Genomic DNA, 19337 nt, shown 5'->3' with positions numbered 1-19337 from the left:
AGACTGCTGGTTCAATATCAGTCACTATAATGATTTGGCTGTTAGAAAAAATGCTCATGTATCTCATTAGGATGTTTCTGGTTCAGAAGATTTGCCTTTTGTATCCCCAGTGCCTAGCATTGAGTCATAATCTGGGCACTATGACATAGTCTTGGCACATAATAAGTGCAAAACATAAATATTTATTCATCAATTCATAGATTGCCTGTGTTAATAACAACAGCATCCCCAAATGGTACAGTAGACAAAGCCCTGAGTTTAGAAATAGGACACCCTGAGTGATTATGGACAAGCCACTTAATTGCTCTCAGATTCAGTATCTTTTCTTAATTTGGTGTTACCTGGAGTAGCTACTTCACAGGATTGTTATAAAGATTAGATGAGGAAATATATGCATAGGATGCTTACAAAGTTTTCCCCCATTATGGGGAAAGGTAAGATTTCTGCTGTTCTCTCCCTGGGTGAAGCCTCACTAGAATACTATGGTGGGCCTTGCAGGATAAGAGACACTGACAATCAGAAGAGTATACAAAGACATTTGGCCAGGACAACAAGGAAACTTGAGCCCATGCCCTATAAGGATTTGTCAAAAGACCAAGAGATGTTTAGTCTGGAGAAGAGAAGTCTTGGGCCAAGAAGAAGACCATAACTGCTACCTTCAGACATGTGGAGGATTATGTAGAAAAACAGACCAATACATTCTCCTCAGGCCCAGAGGATGGATGATGAGCAGGAGTCACAGCAAGGTAGAATTTGAATTGACATAAGAAAGCTTCTTTGCAATTTCGGGTGACACAAGGGAGAATGGGATGCTCCAAGAGTGTGACTTTTCTGTCCATGGAGGTGTTCAAGGAGCAGCTCGGTGTCCATGTGTCAGGATTCTGAAAAGGGGTTTTGATGCTTTGCGTAATGATTGGCGGTGATCTGTTAGGTTCCACTGGATTCTAAATTTGGGGGCTGTAATATTTTGGGATGGTTAGAACTCCTCTCACCCAGTAGGATCTTTCTTCCTTCCCTCTCCTTTGGGATGCACATCTGATGTCTCAGAAACATACTCTGCTCAGTTGCAAAATTCTTCTAAGTAGTTCTGTTTGCCTGAGAGAATCTTGGCCCTTGGAGTTAAGCAGCATCAGTGCAAAGCTCTATCTGGTGTTTATTGAGTGCTGACAGGGTCCTGGGCACTGAGTGGAAGGGGAAGGGGGGAGAGGAGACCGATGCTTCCCTTGCCCATTGGGCTTCCAGGCTGGATAATTACGGTTCGGGTTTGAGGGATGTTTGGAATTTCCAACGGTTGCTCTGTCAGTGTGTTGATCTTATGGTCAGTCTCCAGAGTAAGTAGATTTCAAAATCATAGCTATGTTAAGTGGAGACTTGGCTGGCTCCTGGACTGAAGTATGGGATAATTGTAGCACATCGGTCCCACAAGATGGCTCAGGAAGGAGGGCTGTAATTGACTTAAGCCACTTTTTTCCCCCTGCCTGTTCTTTTAAACATGTGGCTGGAAGTCTCCATTGGCCTCTTAGCCAATGCTAAAACACATTTTGTAACAGTCCTCTAGCCTGGTCCAGTACAAAGACACCATTGTATTCCATCAATCTCCCGGCCTTCCCCCAACAGATCAAAAGGGAAAGTGATTTTCATTTGAATTGTAAATTGGCAAAAGAGTATTCCTAAGAAGACCTCAGAAGAATTCCTCACCTTTCTGTGTGGGTTGTGAAGAAATCCGGAAATGTAATTGTAACATCTCAGGAAGTGGGACCCAAGGGCTAAATTTCCCCAAGAAGGTCAGAGAGCTTAAGTATGATTGTTCATGAAAGCTCAACTAAAATCCCAGAGGTCACAGGCCTTGGACTTGGAAAATTCAGAAAAAGAAGTCAAATTGGGAGAAGGAAACTTAATTTCAAAATCATCATCATCATAATTCAGTAGAAGTTATACTGGGATTTATTTATCTTTTATTTACAAAAAAAAGAAAGAAAGAAAGAAAGAAAGAAATTCATGAAAGCAAATTAGAAGTATAAATATGTTTGCAGAAGGGATGGGAACAATGTTTGGGTTTTTTTTGTTTGTTTGTTTTTCCCAAAAAAATTCTTAAGTACTTTAGTTGTCATTCAAGTGCTAAATAAAATTTATTTCTATTGAGTAAAGGAAGATTTCTACTAAACAAGCTGCTATCATCCTGGTACTAATTTAATTCAAATTAACAAGCACTTGCCAAGCACCTTCCCCATGCCAAGTTCTTGGAATATGAAGACAAAAATTAAAACCAAACAGCCGATTTGGATTTGGATTTAGAATCTTTGGAGAAGGCTTTGAATCCTGGATTGCTGCTTCCTTTCTATATGACCTCAGACAAGTCACTTTCTATTGTTATTTTATCATAAAATTAGGGGATTACACTACAGGAATCTATTTTCTGATGAATATCAAGCCAAGTTGGCAAAATTCGTGTACACTGGGCAATACATCTTTTATTTATTTATTTTTTAAATGAAGTGACTCTGAATCAATGAATCACATACACACACACAGAGAGAGAGAGAGAGAGAGAGAGAGAGAGAGAGAGAGAGATTTGGGGGGAATGGCTCTTTCTTGAAAGAACAAGAAAGAACCATTGTTTTGTCCACATCTAGATTGTCTGGGTTTTCTGTCTCCTTTTTGGAGTATTGTGCCGGTTTTTGATACTTAACCAAAAGTGATTTGCCAAACCCAGAACATTTTGAAAAATGAAAGTAAAGCTTAAGTCATGCTGAGACTTTAATTTGATCAGGGCAGGGATTCCCGGGCTCCATGGGAGGGGATGCCAGTCCAGTGGGAAAGGACCAGTGGGGTGTGGAAGCTGGAGCACATGCTCACAGCTCCAAGCCATCACATTCAAGCTTGGAGATGCCCCAAAAGGAGTCTTCTATGCTGGGTGTCTGGGAGCAGTGGAAATGAAGCAGCCTTGTGCATATACTTCAACTAGTCAGGGCTCATAAGAGAAAAAAGAGAATGTTCACTGTGCTCAATTTTGGTCACAGCCACAATATTATCTGGGTTATCAGAGAGATTGTGGGAGAGTACACTAAAGAGAGAACCAGGTAAAGCTTCTGGATCCTTACTGAAGAGTTTAGTTGTGGCCAAGATGTGAATCTACTTATGTGTTTGAGACTGCCCACCATGTGCATAGGTGTGTCTTTGTGTACCATATCTACAAGGATCACATCCTCCAGGATAATGGAAGATTCCACTTGTTCCTCCCATACTTCTCCAGGGTAGCTTTTATTTCCTGCCAGGAGAGGAAGCAGGAACTCCTGGTGAGAAGGTTGACCACTCTGCTCTCTTCAGACAGAAGGGGTAAGGACCCAGAACTATATATTGTTAATCTAGGGTACCTTTTCTTTTTTTTTTTTTTTTTGTCAAAGACCATTTGAATATTTATAACATCATTCAGGGGCCATACAAACTTGTCAATTTATAAAACTTAAGCAATAGAAGTTGTATTTAGCTTTAAATTCATCATTGCCTTGGGTTGAGGAACAATTTTGCAGGCTTATATTGTCTAAGGGCTGGAGGTTCCCCACCCCTATTCCAGGGATTTGGTTTTTGGGATCAAGATACCTTTCTAATCATTATTCTTTCTTGGGGAAAGGAAGAGTCAAGGTTTATATTCAAAGCTATCTGGCAAATACCAATTCCAAAGTGAACACCCATAGGAAGCAACAAAAATACCCATTTAGCCAAGTCCCTAGCAAAGTAGTAATTAGACAAGGTATACACAGGAGAATATAAGATACTACATAGTCATTGCAGAGAAAATCCCAGATCTCTTTAAGTGGAAATTCTCCAAAGTCTCCAGTGTAGCAAGCTATAGATAGACATGATCTATTCACATCAGCTTTTTCCCAATCTTATTCTCCCTTCAGCAACCTGAAGGGGAATTGCATCATTCAACTTCTCAGAGTTGGAAGCCAGTAACACCTAAAGCAACTGCAGAGATGCACAAGATGTAAGAGACCTGAAGAAACCTACAGAGACTGTTGGGATCAAAGAGGCTTTTAAGAGACTGAAGAAACTCAAAGAAATTCTGAGAAGATTCAGATGGCTCCAGCTCCTTTCTATCCTAGTCTCATTAATTCCACCCTCTTCTCATTCAGGGTAGGGTATAGATCTCCAGCAGAGTCTCTTCCCAATGGATTTGAGAATGTTATTGCATTTCTTTCTTGGGCCAGAACTCCTTATGGTCCTTACAAAGATCAATTGGGTCATGGCCAACTAGCAAAGTTAAACTGGCCAGCTGTATCAAGAACCCTATCAATAGGGCATATATAAAATAACTGTTCATTATAAGCAGTGGCAGAAATGCACAACCATCAACAGACATTCCTTGGCATGAACATGGCACAGAACACAGTGAAATAAGCATGATGGTAAATTAATAAATAAGTATATTCACCCATCAAATCAATAATTCATGTGTAGATATAAACACATGCGATTGTACACAAGGCCCTTATTAAATGGGCACTTTCCAGTATCATGGCCTAGACAAATATATGAGTCTATCTTCAGATTTATTTAGTAACTTCATAGCTCAGTCTAAAGGCCCTGGGTCTCTGGTTGCTTCTCTCTGCTGTCCCTGGTGTTGACATAGAGTGACCATGAGGATCATTATAGACTTTTTGTCTACACCTGAGCTGGTCATTATTACAAGTTTTTTTTTTTTTAATCAACATATTCCTACTTTATGAATATGTTTGGCCAACATGAGGAAGCCATTCAAAGGTCTTTGAAGTATGTCCAGACCTGCTGGTTCTGGACCCATAGAAGAAAGCATGGGAAGGCAGTATTGTTTCAGACAATCCCTGTAAGCTTTGGAAATCCCCTGCCCTTTCTTCCCTTGTGGCCCTTCTCTGCAAAATGAGAGGATGAGCTCCAAATCTGTGATTCTCCAGTAAGAGAGCTTCTGATCATACCATCAGAATTCTGATTTTTCTATTGCAGACTTTCTTAAGACATTACTACATCAGCAGAAACCACCATCCCCAGACAGATAGAGAAAATAGTGTTTGATGAGGCATGAAGTATAGGATATACTAATTCAAGATTAGTTAGAGTTTATTGAGTGTTACAATGGAGAGAGCTCCAGGATTGACATCAGGAAGACCTGAGTCCTTCTTCAGATGCTTATTAGCTGTGTAATCCTGGGCAAATCAGTCAATCTCTATTTGCTTCAGTATCCCCATATATAAAATGGGGATGATAATAATAGCACATACTCCTGGGATCATTAGTAGAATGAAATGAAATAATAATTCTAAAGTATTTGAAATAGTGCCTAGAACATAGTGAGATATAACTGTTAACTACTACTATTATTACCTTCTAGCAAAGTTCTGTATATTGCATATCTACCTAATTTGCATATTTGTCTCTCAAATTAGAATGTATTCTCCTGAAAAGGCAGTTTTTTTATTTAATTTTTAATTTTTTTGTGTGTCTGAACTTTTAGCTTGGGACAGGTTTTGTTTTTGTTTTTAATCTGGCATATAGTACATACTTAATACATATTTGTCAGCTAATATGGTCCTCCTTTTTATATGATCTATGTAAAAATGAAATGATGAGACTTTTGATCATTAATATATAGAAAATATAAAATTTTTTTTGAAATCATAAAAATAGTGATATTAATGCAATTTTCTCCCAGAAATTAGTATCAAATTTGGTAAAAGAAAATAAAAATCCAGAAACAGTAATTTTGGAGGTTTGGAAGGAAACTCTTCTTCAAAATACCCAGAAATTGATCTCTTCTATTGCTACTTCAGAAGGAGATTTGAATCTTTTGAAGGTTTTTAATTGTTGATCCTGGTTTTAGGAGCTCTCTTCTTTTATCGTGCTAATTTAAAGTGGAACCTCTTTCTAAGTAAGAGAAAAGGCCAAAGGCCAACCCCTAAGAAACAACAAAACTACAATATGATATGTGATTTAAATTAATTGTCACATTCTGTGGTATAGAAATGAAAATATTAAGTTTAACCTTTGGGACAAATTCAAATATTTTGAGTCAAATGCTGAGAAGAAGAAATACTTGGTCAAAACTTCATAAAACTATTTCACGGAAGTTGAAGTCAATTTCGCCAAAACCATCAGCAATGTTCTCTGTTTTAAGTGGAAGCCATAGCTCTGTGGAAATGTATTTTGTTCCATCTCTCAGAGTATTTTTTGTACTCTTCCAAGGCATGGCCTTGGTTTGCCGAAAAATTATTGGGTTCTTTCTCAATATTTCTACTTTCTAATTGCTTCAAAGAATAAGCATAAAACAGTAGTCAGACTGACAGACTCCTCTAATTTCCTGTTTTTTTTTTTGTTTTTTTTTTTTTTTACTCTTCTGTGCATTGAGTAGTATAAATGAGAAGCAAATATGAAAAATGTTACTTCAAGCTGGTCTTCTGAATTACAGGGTATGTACACTGTAAAAAATAGCTTATGTGTATATTGGTAATATATATACACTTCATTCAAGAGATCTGATGAACTACATCTTAGAATGGTTCCACATACAGATTACAAAATCTATGAAAATGCTTTCTGTATTATGATTAATTTCCAATAAAATTTTGGGGAAGCAAAAATTAAATATAGATAACCCTAGATATGAGCTTCATAAATATTTGTTTGATTAATTTTGGTTGGATTGTATTTGTTTGTGTATGATTGAAAAAGGAGGTAAGTGCTGCATGAGATAAGAAATGGATGATCCAGTTGTCCTGATACTCTCAAAATGTTAAAAGAACTACATCATGGCCTTTAGGGTGTTGGGTACATATCTTTCTGAAAGATTTATGGAAAGTCAAGAATTTCTTGGAATGAAAATCATTGGAGGGATTATGAACTACATTGAAGGAAGGTATTAAACAAAGACTGGAGAGGTAAGGCTAGCTTTCATAAATGAGATGATGTTGGAAGTGGCTGATAAGATGAAGATCACAAGATATGATGGGATAAGGAGGAAGAGGAGAAGGAGGGGGAGAAGGATGATGATGATAGTGATAATAACAATGATGATAGAGATGATGGGAGAAGGAGGAAGATGAGGAAGAAGGGAAGGAGAATGAGAATGATAGAGATGATAACAATGATGATAGTACAATTAAAATTAACATCGTGATTTGAGATTTTTCCAAAGACTTTCTTTAAATTACATCATTTATTCCTCAACAACCTAATGAAACAAGTCCTATAGAAATTATTCCTCCCATTTTACAGAAGAGGAAACTAAGGTGCAGAACAACTTAGATGAATAAGGCTCATCTTTAGAAATCAGTTACTGGGCTCATATTGGCAGCCTTTCCAAAGGAAATTATTCAGAGGCTCAGCAAGCAAGAATTAGATCTTAGAGGTCATCAAGTCCAATGGTCATTTTAGAGATAAAGAAACTGAAGCCCACAAAGGAAGGAGCTTGCCCAAGTTCAAATAGGTAGTGAATGGATCTGAACCTGGGACCTGAGTTTCCAAAATCAGTGCCTTTTTCATCCTGATGGAAATTTGGTCATGGAAATCCCAATTTGGTCATCCCAAATGTGCCCAGAACACTTTGTCTGAATCTTTTATTTATTTCTTTTACTTTCTATATTAATGGGTCTATGTACAAATCATCTTTATCCCTTCCCAGTTCAACATAAATCCCTTGAAGTAGAGTGTATCATGTTTTTTTTTTTTTTTTTTTTTTTTTTAATGCATTATTAATTTGTTTCTACTTTGGCATCTCAATGCTTTAGAGTGCTGGGCCTGCAGTCAGAAGATTTGAATTCAATTTTAGTCTCATATACTTAACTAGGTATGTGAATTTGAGTGAGTCCTTTAAGCGTTCTCTGTCTCAGTTTCCTCAAATATAAAGTGGATAAAATTAATAATACCTATTTCTTGGGGTTGTTGTGAAAATCAAGTGACAAAATATTTATGGTTCATGAGCCACAACTCTTTTCAAGGAGCACAAATTGGGGTTGCAGAGCCTAATCAGTGGTTTCTAGGTCATTCTTCTATGTGCTTCAGTCACTGTCCTACTAGAAGTCATGCCAGTCTATTGCAGATGGTCACCGACCCTCACCTGAGCTCCCCCTCCCCATTACCACACTGCTTTTTCTTTTCCCATCAATTCCCATGAATTAATTAATTCAACAAAAATATTCAAGTACCTACTGTGTATTGTCAAGTACCTACTGTGAGCTAGGAGCTGATATGTCAAGTATAAGTAATATAAAATAAATGTGAAATATCTCTTGAGCAGTTGATATTTCATAATAGCTTGAAATTCATGTCCAACTGGATTTTAGAGCTTATTATCTATTTCATCCAGTGACCATCTCTGAGATATCACTAATTTCCACTAACAGACTGGGACTCTGTCACCTCTGGAGATCCTAAAAGAGTAAGTGGAAGAACCCAAACTGGAATTCAGTGTCTCTATTATCCATTTTAAGTACTAACCCTTCAAACCAAGGGCAGTGTGTTGACGATGTCATAAGCTAACATTTGTAGAGCATCCCAAGCTTTGGAAAGTACTTTTCCTGGTTCGATTTCATCTTCAAATCCTGGAAGGTGTAGGTATTGCTAATAATATGCCTGTTTTACAGAAAACCCATACTGAAGGCAACTGAGTTAATTGATTATCGAGAACATGCAACTAATAAAGTCACAGATAGAACTTGAGAAAATAGGCTTTGGAGAGTAAGCTTTATTATATCTCTGCTGCATTTCTAGTATACTACTGACACATAGTAGGCTGTTAATATATACTTGTTACATTGATTTCAAATAATAATGGCAGATATGGGGAACCTGTCTTTTCTTATTATTTTTTGTTAATATTAGTCTCTTGGAATAACTCACTGGGTGGCTGGAATATGAGTTATTCAAAGAAAAATGGATCAGCCTGCCAGTAAAATACCAACTCCCTTGTAGATTCTCTGTAGTCTCAGAGACTGTTGAATCGATTTAATCAGTGTAGACATTCAATCGTTGAACCATTTACCAGTCCTGGGCTTCTCAAAGAAAATGGAGACAGGCAACTCAAGCAGCGGTGTTGCCAAGACAAGGCCGTTGTACTTGGCTCCCGTTGCTGAAGTACAATCTCGCTACTGTGAGAAGCTTGGGAATTCGGCTTCTATTATAATTGGACCAAATCTTTCCAGCAGCTCCTTCAAGGGGGATATTAGTTTCATATGGAAGCTGCAGTTTTTACAATTTGCTTCTTTGATCATGCAAATAAAGACTGAACTCTGATTTCTGGTCCTGCCCCAAGGAGAGACTTGGGGACTGAATTGTTCCTGAACCATAAAGATGGAAGCCTCTGGATCATCCATCAGAAGTTCTAAGTCGAAGACTGGTCATGAGAAATCAAGGATGAACATATTAGCTGACCTTTTATTCCAGGAGAATCATCTTTTCTTTACCTAAGAGGTACTCTGTATGGCCAGGATAGTACTAAGATAGTATAGTACTTGGCATGCAGTAGGTGCTTAATAAATGCTGGCTAAGTTGATCGATGGGTACAGAAATCTGCAGTTTTGTTGTTCTTAATAAGATTCATTGAACCCTTTTTTATATTGTAAATTTTTTTTCTGGAAATATTTTCATATTCTGTCCCACCCCCCTCAACTCAACTTTTCCTAGTAACAAAGAAAAACAACTAAGCAGATACAAGTAATAAAGTAATTATTTCTGAAAGTGTATACAGTTTCCTACCCTAGTAGCCTGCCACTTGTCTCTATAAACATTACTGTTTTTTGTTGTTGTTTTGTTTTAATCAAATCTGAGCTTACTAATTGATCTGTGAAACTCATTTCTACAGATCTCTGGAGGAAATGTGTCCCATCTGGGTGTTAAGATCCCACTGGAGATTGTTGCTCTCTGGTTGTCCTTTCTTTATCCCTTGGCAAAGATCCATTTGACTCCCCAAAATTCAGAATCATCTTTCACAAGAGATTCCATTTGATGAATGGACTTCAGGCTAGAAACATCCCGTTTACATTTCCCTTTGTTCTTAGGCATTTTGGACAGGGGAAAACATGTAAATGAGACATTTGGTTTGGCTTTCCAATAGTCAAACCCAGTCATGCATGATAGGATGTCAGGCATTCACCGGCATATTTCTTTAATTTTTGTTTGTGTTTTGAATAAAATGTATTTACACTTGAGAGGCAATTCATTCCAAGATGCTTCTAAAGTCACTTTAGAAGAGGTTAGCCAGTGACTCATAACCTATTGGCAGAATGTAAACTCCTCGAGGGCAAGAACCATTTTTATTTGTGTTTTTTGAATTTGTTGGTGCATATCAAGAACTCTGTGGATAGCAGGTCCACAAATCATCTGTGGCTCCCAACTGCCTCTAAGATAACAAAAAAAAATTTGCAAAAGTATACTATGATCTGGCTCCCACCTACTTTTCTAATCCATTTTTCTTCTTCTTTGTCTCCTCCTGCTCTTCCTCTTAATTCTTTTTCTTCTTGTTGTTCTTCTTTCTTCTTGTTCTTGTTCTTGTTTGTCTTGTCCTTCTTCTTTTCCTCCTCTTTCTTCCTCTTCTTTTTCATCTTCTTCTTTGTTTTCTCTTCTTTCTCTTAATTCTTCTTTGTTTCCTCTTCCTCTTCTCTTAATTCTTCTTCTTCTTACTACTACTACTACTACTACTACTACTACTTCTACCACTTCTTCTTCTTCTTCCACTTAATTTTAATTCCCTTCAAAAATTCTTCTTTTCCCATTCAAAGTGGCTTGTTAGCTCTGCCCTGTGTCCATGATACTACCTCTTCATCTTTATTCTACTGGTGCCATCTGAAGACTACTCCTTTGCCAATTTCATGTTTTGTGCATGGAGCTCCCCATCCTATTCAGGGGTATAGATCAGTTGTCATTCCCTTCCTCAGTCATTAGTTTCCTCCTAAAAAATTCATATTGTTTTTTTTTTCTTTGTTTATATATGTACCTGGCATTTTCCATCATCAGACAGTAAGCTTCTTGAGAAAGAAACAACTTGGTCTTTGTCTTTGTGCCTCAGTGGCCAGAAGGGGCCTGATATCAAAGCTGAGATTTAATACATACTTGTTGAGTGAGGATGTGAGATTCTTACTTTCAAGTTCTTTGTCTCAATAATTAGTAAACTTATTTTTTACTACTCCATCAGCTCCGTGACAGGCTATATCTCTCCTGATAGAAACCATCCCTCAGTGGACATTTATAGAAACGGCCTTGATGGGTAAAGGAGAATGAGCATCAAATCCACACTGGAGCAGGAAGGAAGAGCAAAAGGAGGGAGCCATAGTAATTGCCTCCCATCTTGGCGATTCACAAGGCCTATTTTGTGGAACAAATCCAGGCCTAAAGAGGGTCCTACTCATTGCCATCAATTTACTTATTACTAAGTGTAATATATCAAATTAAATCAGCCCTTATGTTGATCTACTTGGGAGGGGTGATAGAAAGAATCTCACATAGTTCTGAAGAAGCCTGAACATGCCCAGAATTTGGCTTCAGAGAAAAATGAGGTGACAAATTAGAGTGTAATTTGTGATGTTCTGTATCTTGCAAAGAAGTCCCAGCATGGAAGCCCATGTCAGAGAGGACTCAGCATGGGCATAAGCAGGGGTGCTCTATCTGTGTGTTCCAGCACTTGAGGCTCCAGCTGGAATCAGTCTCTTCCCCTCTCTCCTGCCTCTTTTTCTTATCTCTCATCCCCTGGGAAGCTGCAGTTCCAGGACTGAAGGGAACACCTCCATCCTTCACTAACTATATAACTGTGGGTTTGAGAAAAAGGTCAGGGCTTCAGTCCTTCCAGACAAGGGATTTCTATTTACATTTGTTGGACAAGCAATCTGCAATTCAATTGATATAATGAGAATATACAACAAATAGTAATTCAATGTACCAGTGTTTTCTCCCAAGTTCTAATTTCCCCCCCATATTTAGTACAGTTCAACAGAAGAAAATCTATTTGGAGCCAGGATATCTGGATTCAATTCCTGTCACTGCCTCTCACTACTTATGGTAGGAACAGTTAGGTGCAATATGCAACAGAAGTAGAATCAGCAATCCTTCAGCTCAAACCCAGTCTCAGATACTTACTACTGTGTGACTTTGGCCAAGTCACTTAACCCTGTTTATCTCCATTTCCTCATCTGTAAAAGAAGCTGGAGAAGGAACTAGCAAAACCACTTCAGTATTTCTGATAGAAAATTCCAAATGGGGTCATGGAAAGACAGACAGAACTGAAATGACTGAACAACCTCAATGGCATGTCTTGGGTATATTACTTAAGGTCTCTAGGTCTCAGTTTCTTCCTTTGTAAAATCAGAAATTTGGACTAGATGATACCTAAGGATCATCTTCCTTCCAGCTTGGACCCTTCAATTAAGACTAGAAAGTGGACACATTGACTCTCCTAAAAGCTGTGTATGCTTTCTCTTCATTTCTAAACCTCCTGTTTTCTCCCAAGCCTACAGTCTTATTCTACTCACCTTGTGGCAAGTCTCAAAGGAGATAATGTATACAAAGCACTAAAGGGTTATGCAAATACCATGGATCTTTGTTTGTCAGTTTTGAAATCAGACCTACTTCCTTAGAAAGAAGAATTTCTGGTGTGGGAATTTCTTCCACTAGAGCCAGTCAGCAAGGGGCTTGTCCCTCAAAAACTGAGGGTCACTCAGCGTTGTGGAGAGAAAACTGGCTTCAGAGTCCCAGAGATAAAAGAAGATTTGAATTCTGCCTCTGACACCTGCTGGTTAAATCACTTTAGTGCCTGTTACACAGTAAGTGCTTAATTAATGCTTCTCAAATGACTGACTGATCTAATCTCTCAAGGTTCCAGACAACTCTTAAGTTAAAGAGAAGGTACCCATCTCTATCAGGAGATCTTAAATGATCTCATTCCACTTTTGGGCACTCAATGTTTGTTGTACCTGCTCATTACATCAAACCCCAGAATACTAAAGAGTGTCAGAGATCCCAGGGTTACTCAGAAAAGACATCCAAAAACTGGCCAAAGAATGTCTTTTGTCTACCTTATGGCCTACCATTGGGCAGGTGAGGCGATGCATTAGTGCAACAATACAGTTTTCTTAAACAAGAATGGCAGAGACACACACAAGGAGTGGAGCCCAATACTGAACAGGACTAAGGGGCAAGTAAAGTATCACCCGGCACTTTCAGCACTCTGTAGCTGTTGCCTGAAAGAAGAATCCATTTTTTCAGACACAAATATATTTTCTAGCAATACCATATGGCTATAATAAGAAATTCTGCAATCTTCAAAGGAGCAAAATTAAAAATGAAGTGGAGTAAAGAGAAATATATGAAAGGGACACCAAGATATTAACAAAATGACTTGCATATGAAGAGCAATTCTAACAGGCAATAGAAGATCAAAAAAGGAAGTGGGTCAGTTTTGAAGTCAATAAAAGCCAGAAAAATGCTCCAGGTAAGATTAGTTCTATTCTTTTACCTTCAATTAGTAATAATTTCAAATTCACGTACCCAGACAACAATGCAGTTTAGGGTTAGAAGATTCCATGTAACACTTGTTACATCTCTGATTGAGATCTGGTGTCCCAAAAGCCTACTTTAAGGAGTCTGGTAAATATGGGGAGAGGGGGAGAAAGAAGAAAGAGGGAGAGAGAGAGAGAGAAAGAGAAAAGGAGGGAGACAGAGAAGCAGAAAGAGAGAGAGAGAGAGAGAGAGAGAGAGAGAGAGAGAGAGAGAGAGAGAGAGATTGAGAGAGAAAACACAGAAACCCATTTGTGTTCTTTATTGGGTAAATATGCCAACAAACAAAGACTGGCATTTTTCTGTTGAAATCTTTCTAGTAGGTGAGAGCTCTCCCTCTACACCTTGAATCCAGAGAACTATTTCCTGCTTCTGCATAAATGAGCTCTGACTTCCCCTGTTACTTTTTCCTTCTGTCATTCTAAAGCTCTGCAGACCATGGGTAAGGCAAGATGAGTTATTCTTGTCCGGTTCATCCTTGATTTAACCCGATGAGATGCCATAATTTACTGTTGTGAAGTTGGAGAGCCTGGTAAGTGCCTACATTTCCCAGGGTGTTTCACATCCCTGATGATGAATGAGCTGGATACTATTGTTGGGTCTCTGTTGCTTGATGACACGCTCTGCATGAATCTGGGCTGCTAGACTTATCTCTATTGCTCTCCTTCTTGACTTCAGCAAAATGGCACTTACAAAAGAAAAAGGATGTCTGGGTAGGAACCTTAGAGGAGGAGGCCCAGAAAGTACAATTTAGCCCCATGGAGTGAGTTTTTCCCAGCTCATAGCTATGGATATGTGCTCCTCCAAATGAGAGCTCTTCACAGCATTAAAGGCCCTTGAGCAGTCCAAGAGGGCAGGAACCTTGGCTCTGAGACAGACTGAGGCAGCAGGGAGCCTGCCCAGGCCAGGATAGGCATTTCCTTTGATTATACAATTAGAATCACGTTTGGAGGTGAGTTGGCATCTGGTTTTAATTCAGCCTCACAAGGTTACTGGCCTTCTCATAGAACATGTTCTTAGAAGTCAATTCTGTTGCCCTTCCTTAGCCCTCATGGGGCAGAGGGATCGCCCCTGTTCTGATTGGCCCTATGGGTTGGACAAGAAGCAAAGAGGCAGAATTAGGCTTGTTTTTAAGAGAGAAAAAAAGTTTCAAACAGAGCTGGGCCCAAGAAGAATTAGCTTCTTTGGAGTAGGGAAAAGGATGCAAGTCCCCTTCTTATTGGACCAGGTCTTCAGGCAAAGGCTATATGAGCTCAGGGATGTTACACAGGGGGCTTTTGGTCTCTTTGTATCACTAAGGTTGCTTTCAGTTCTGAGAATGTGTGGTTCTGGGGTAATTCTTCTCCTTTCTTTCTGAAGAGACTGTGAAACCTGCTTGCAATTCCGGTCTTCCATGTCCCCAGGAAAGCAGTAAGACTTCCTTATGAGGGTCACTTAACAGGCGAGGCTGGAGCCTCATCTGCCCAAATGCTGTGGTTACATAAAGAACATCTGCCAGGGCAACACTTGAACTAGGGAAGCCTGGTTTCCTGTGTGTTACACCAGAAGAAGGGAAATTAAGACTTCATTAAAGCCATATCACCTTCACATGCCCAGAAATGAGAAGAATTAATACCGTAAAAATGTAAAAACTAGAGCAGCCTCTCGCATGCTTGTCAGATCCAGTCATCGTTGAAGCCATGTGTGTGACAACCAGAGACTTAAGATTGGCTCACATCCATTGAGGGAAAACATATTTGGCCAATTCGAGAATTAGGCCCCATTTATTCTCGTAACATCCGTGGACTTTTGAGCTAGAAAGAACCGCACAGCTCTCTACTCCAAGCTCCTCATTACATATGGAGGAAAAAATCCCAGAGAAGAGAAATGATCAGTAAGAACCAAAATAACTCTCAGGGTTTTCAGTAAGATTCCTCAATGATCAAAGTCACTGGTGACCAAGAGTGAAAGTGTGACTGAAACTTTCACATATGTTTGTGTCCCTATTCCTCATTTCTCATTAAACATCCAGGATGGTGATTTTTGCCTCATAACAATAGCTATATGTGTATGTATACATAGATAGATAGATAGATAGATAGATGGATGGACAGACAGACAGATATGTGAGTATGTATATATGTATAGAGAGATCACATCTATATATTATTTGTAATTAAAACCAATAGCTAATACTTAAGATTTGTCTCTCTGAGGAATGGGATATTATGAGTTCTATTTTACAAATGAGGAAACTGAGGCAGATAGATGTTAAATGACATGCTCAAATTCATAGAGCTAGCAAGTAGATAAAGGTAGGATTCGAACTGAAATGTCCTTAAGTCTCAGCCTAACACTATCCACTATGCTGCCTAGTATTCCAAAGAAGGCATAGTTATATGGATGATGACATCATGAAGAACACAAAAGCTAAAAAGAAAGCAAAAGTTTCCTGATGTTCTAGATAGAGTCCTGGGCTAAGGACCCGGGTTGGATTTCTGCCTCTGATATGTACCCACCGAGCGATCCTGAAAAAGTCACTTTAATTTCCTGTTTCCTCCATAGTAGAAGTGGGTATAATCACAGCTGCAATATTTACCCACAGAATTGCTGTGAGGGTCAGAAAGGACAATGTTTATAAACCATGTTTTAAACCTGGAAGTTCTGTATAAATGGATTTTGTTCTTAGTAGATTCAGGAATCCATGATCAACACTCTTGCACTTGCTGTTGGAAGGTAGAGAAGTTCTAAGAATCTATGTTTGGCAGATTAAAAATCACATCACAACTGATTAAAGCTTCTCCCCTATCAAGCCCAAACCCAATCCCCTTTCTAGGGTACCACGCTGCTATCTCTTTGAGTGCAAAGTTTTGCAATATCTTGCAAATCCTTCCCTCACTCAAATCCCAGATTCACTGAGGGCACCAGAAGTGTCGAGTTCCTCAAAGAGTTTCATTTTTTCTTTTGTTTTTGAGTGTTTTGTTTTGAGAATGGAATGGAGCTGAGAACTTTCCCATGATCCTCTGGTCCATACATGAAAAAGCTTCCCCATAGAGGGGAAGTCCTCTGGAGAGCTTGGTCGAGTTCTCCTACCATCAATAAAGTGTTATTAAATTAGCATTTGTCTATTGTTTTCTTGTAATCATCCACCCCGACAGAATATATCCAATAGCCAAAGTTCCACTGGGGGAAACAACAGACAGAAAACTAGGTAACAAGATATTGACAAAGCAAATGGAAGGTAATTTGAGAGTATAATGTGTGTGTCTGTGTGTGCGTGGGGGGGGGGGGGTATAGAATGGGAAAACTGGGAATGGCCTCCAGAAAAAATGGAGATTGGGATGAGTCTTAAAGGCAGCTGAACAACAGAAAAGAAGGAACAAGTATTACTTGCACAGAGGAGAGCTAGTCAGAGTAGAGTGGGTGGGAGATAAAAGCTGAAGAATTCTGGAGCTTTACAGCCCAGAAAGCTAATGCCATTTTTGAATACCCTCAGAGAGGCTCATTGCTCACCCTGGAGCAGGGAGACATCTTGGTACATTCTCCCTTGGTCAGCCCACATGTCCTGCACTCTTTTCAGTACTGGACACAACATTTGAAGAAGGGCAAAACTCATTCACATCTAATGTCATGTTCTTTCTCTCCCTGTTTTTCAGATATTTTCTTACTTTTGAATAAGGTATATATTCTTCCAAAGCCAAATTTCTGCTCTGGATTTCACCCAATCACATTTCCATGATATCCAAACAGTTAAATTTGCCTCTTTATATTTGGTACTCTAATTTACTCTCTTCTTGACATCATTTCAGACAAAAATTAGGCATGTCTACTGCTATTCTAGCTATGTTTTAATTACTCTCTGTGACAGTTCTTAAGCTAGAGCCAAAGATTCCCAAGGAGTCTTTCAAGGGGTCCATAAATTTAGTTGGAAAAACTATATTTTTATTTTCACTAACCTCAAACCAAAATTTAACATTGTCTTTGGTTATTTAAAACATTATTCTGAGAAGGAATCCGTAGTCATTACCTCATTACAAAAGGGACCCTTACCAAACACCCAAAAAAGTTAAAAACCCCGGCCTCTAGTATCAATCTTAGTCAATATACACAAGTCATTCTCTATCTCTGTCTTCCTCTCCAGTTTAATGTCCATTGGATCCAAATATATATTTTATCAGTGAATATATGTATTAAGTATTCTCTCTGCCTGGCCCAGAGCCTAGAACCCTAAGTTTTAAATTATGCTCAAGAATTCCAAACCCTATTTTCAGATACTCTCTAATTAAGTAGCTGCCTCTGTTCCTGAATCTGACTTTTTGGTTGGAAACTCATGTCATTAATTGGAAGCCATAGAAGATTACTCTGAATGTCTTCAGTTCCTTGTCCAGGAGTTTATCGTGGATAGCAATGCCTTCTAATTTCATTTCCGGCCATATCATTTGTCTTCACCAGAAATGGGGGACATTAAAACAATTTGGCAAGTCTTGCAAGGATTTCTGTCATATCCTGGATGAATAAGCCAGAAGAGCTCTCTAATAGGACTGTCAGGCTGAACGAGAGGCCTGCCAACACTCTTCAGTCGGGAGTCCACAAGGACCAAAACTGGTCTCTTCTCCTTATGACAATGAATGAGCTCTCACTTGATATCGCAACAATGATCTCCATTATCCTACCTTGGAATACAAGCAGTTGCTTTTTCTCTAGAATGTCTCACTCCTTATTCTCTGGAAGTAAAAACCTTCTGTTTATTGTGGCAGGATTTTTCCATTTCTTTTTTTACTTGACATCCTATGTCCCTGAGACAAGTCAAGCTCTCTCTTTGCATATTCAGAAAATTTTTCTTCTCTGGTATCTTTCAGTCATTTTTTTTCTTCCCCAAAGCAGCAGAAGTTGGTAAGATTTCCATGTTATCACAACTTTGGCAATGACACAAGAAAGGACATAAAACTTCATTTAAATGGCTCTGTGACTTGCTAAATATATATATGTTTCTGTTTTCCAATGACAGATGAAGCGAAATGATGGTTGTCATACCTTTCACAAGGAAGGTCTCCTTTTTCTGATGCTGAAAAGAGCTTGAAGGATCAACTAAGGAGGCCTGAGCAAGGGAAGAGAGAAAAGTGGAGATAACATTGCCCCTTAACAATTCGTGTTAATGGGAATAGTCAATAGTAGAACTGGCAGCGGCCAAGTATTATGCGCTCAGGTCTCTTCTTTGAGGCCACTCTAAGGTCAAAGGAATGATTTCAAGTGCCTTTCTTTGCTACAGAGAAGTGAATAGAGATTAAAAGAACACATCACAGATGGCTCTAGACCATTTTATAAAGACATAAAAATCTAAATTATCTCAGAAATGTCTAAATTAGGAGATGATCAGTTATTGTCTGAATGTTTAAAGTTCAACATTACTATATTTGTATTTTTTATATAAAATTTAGTATAATAGTACAAATATCCACATCTCAATTTAGAATTTGCAAAACACTTTTCTTAAAAGAAACCAACTGACATCTTGGAGTAAGATGAAACTTGGACTTAAATGTGTCTAGATAGATAGATAGATAGATAGATGATAGATAGATGGATGGATAGATAGATAGATATCCTGGCTATATGACCACCAGAAAGTGACTTCACCTCTCTAGGTGTTAGGTTTCTCATCTATGAAAGAAACTTCCCAACTTACAACAAAAAAGCTCCAATAAGAGCATAGTTTCAAGCAAGTCAAGGAAGCCAGAAGATAGATATGATAAGAGAGAGAATTGCAGGCATGAGGGAAAGTGAGTGAAAATGCACAGTTGGTAAATGGAGCATTTTATTTGAAAAAGAGGAAGGAGGTTATG

General features: G+C 38.6%; 1 long non-coding RNA gene across 2 annotated transcripts; it reads left to right on the top strand.

Annotated features, from left to right (window-relative positions):
• Positions 1-215: 215 nt before the first annotated feature.
• Positions 216-4714, top strand: LOC116419621. 2 transcript variants are annotated; one of them, XR_004229876.1, is made up of 3 exons: positions 216-746; positions 3254-3336; positions 3906-4714. It is a non-coding gene; the product is annotated as an uncharacterized LOC116419621 (long non-coding RNA). The 2 variants fall into 2 exon arrangements; XR_004229877.1 differs by having other exon boundaries at positions 216-434; positions 3906-4713.
• Positions 4715-19337: the final 14623 nt, after the last annotated feature.

Source organism: Sarcophilus harrisii, chromosome 5 (genome assembly GCF_902635505.1).
Source record: "Sarcophilus harrisii chromosome 5, mSarHar1.11, whole genome shotgun sequence".
In the NCBI taxonomy this organism is placed as follows: Eukaryota; Metazoa; Chordata; class Mammalia; order Dasyuromorphia; family Dasyuridae; genus Sarcophilus; species Sarcophilus harrisii.
This window is presented reverse-complemented; position numbering and strand designations above follow the sequence as displayed.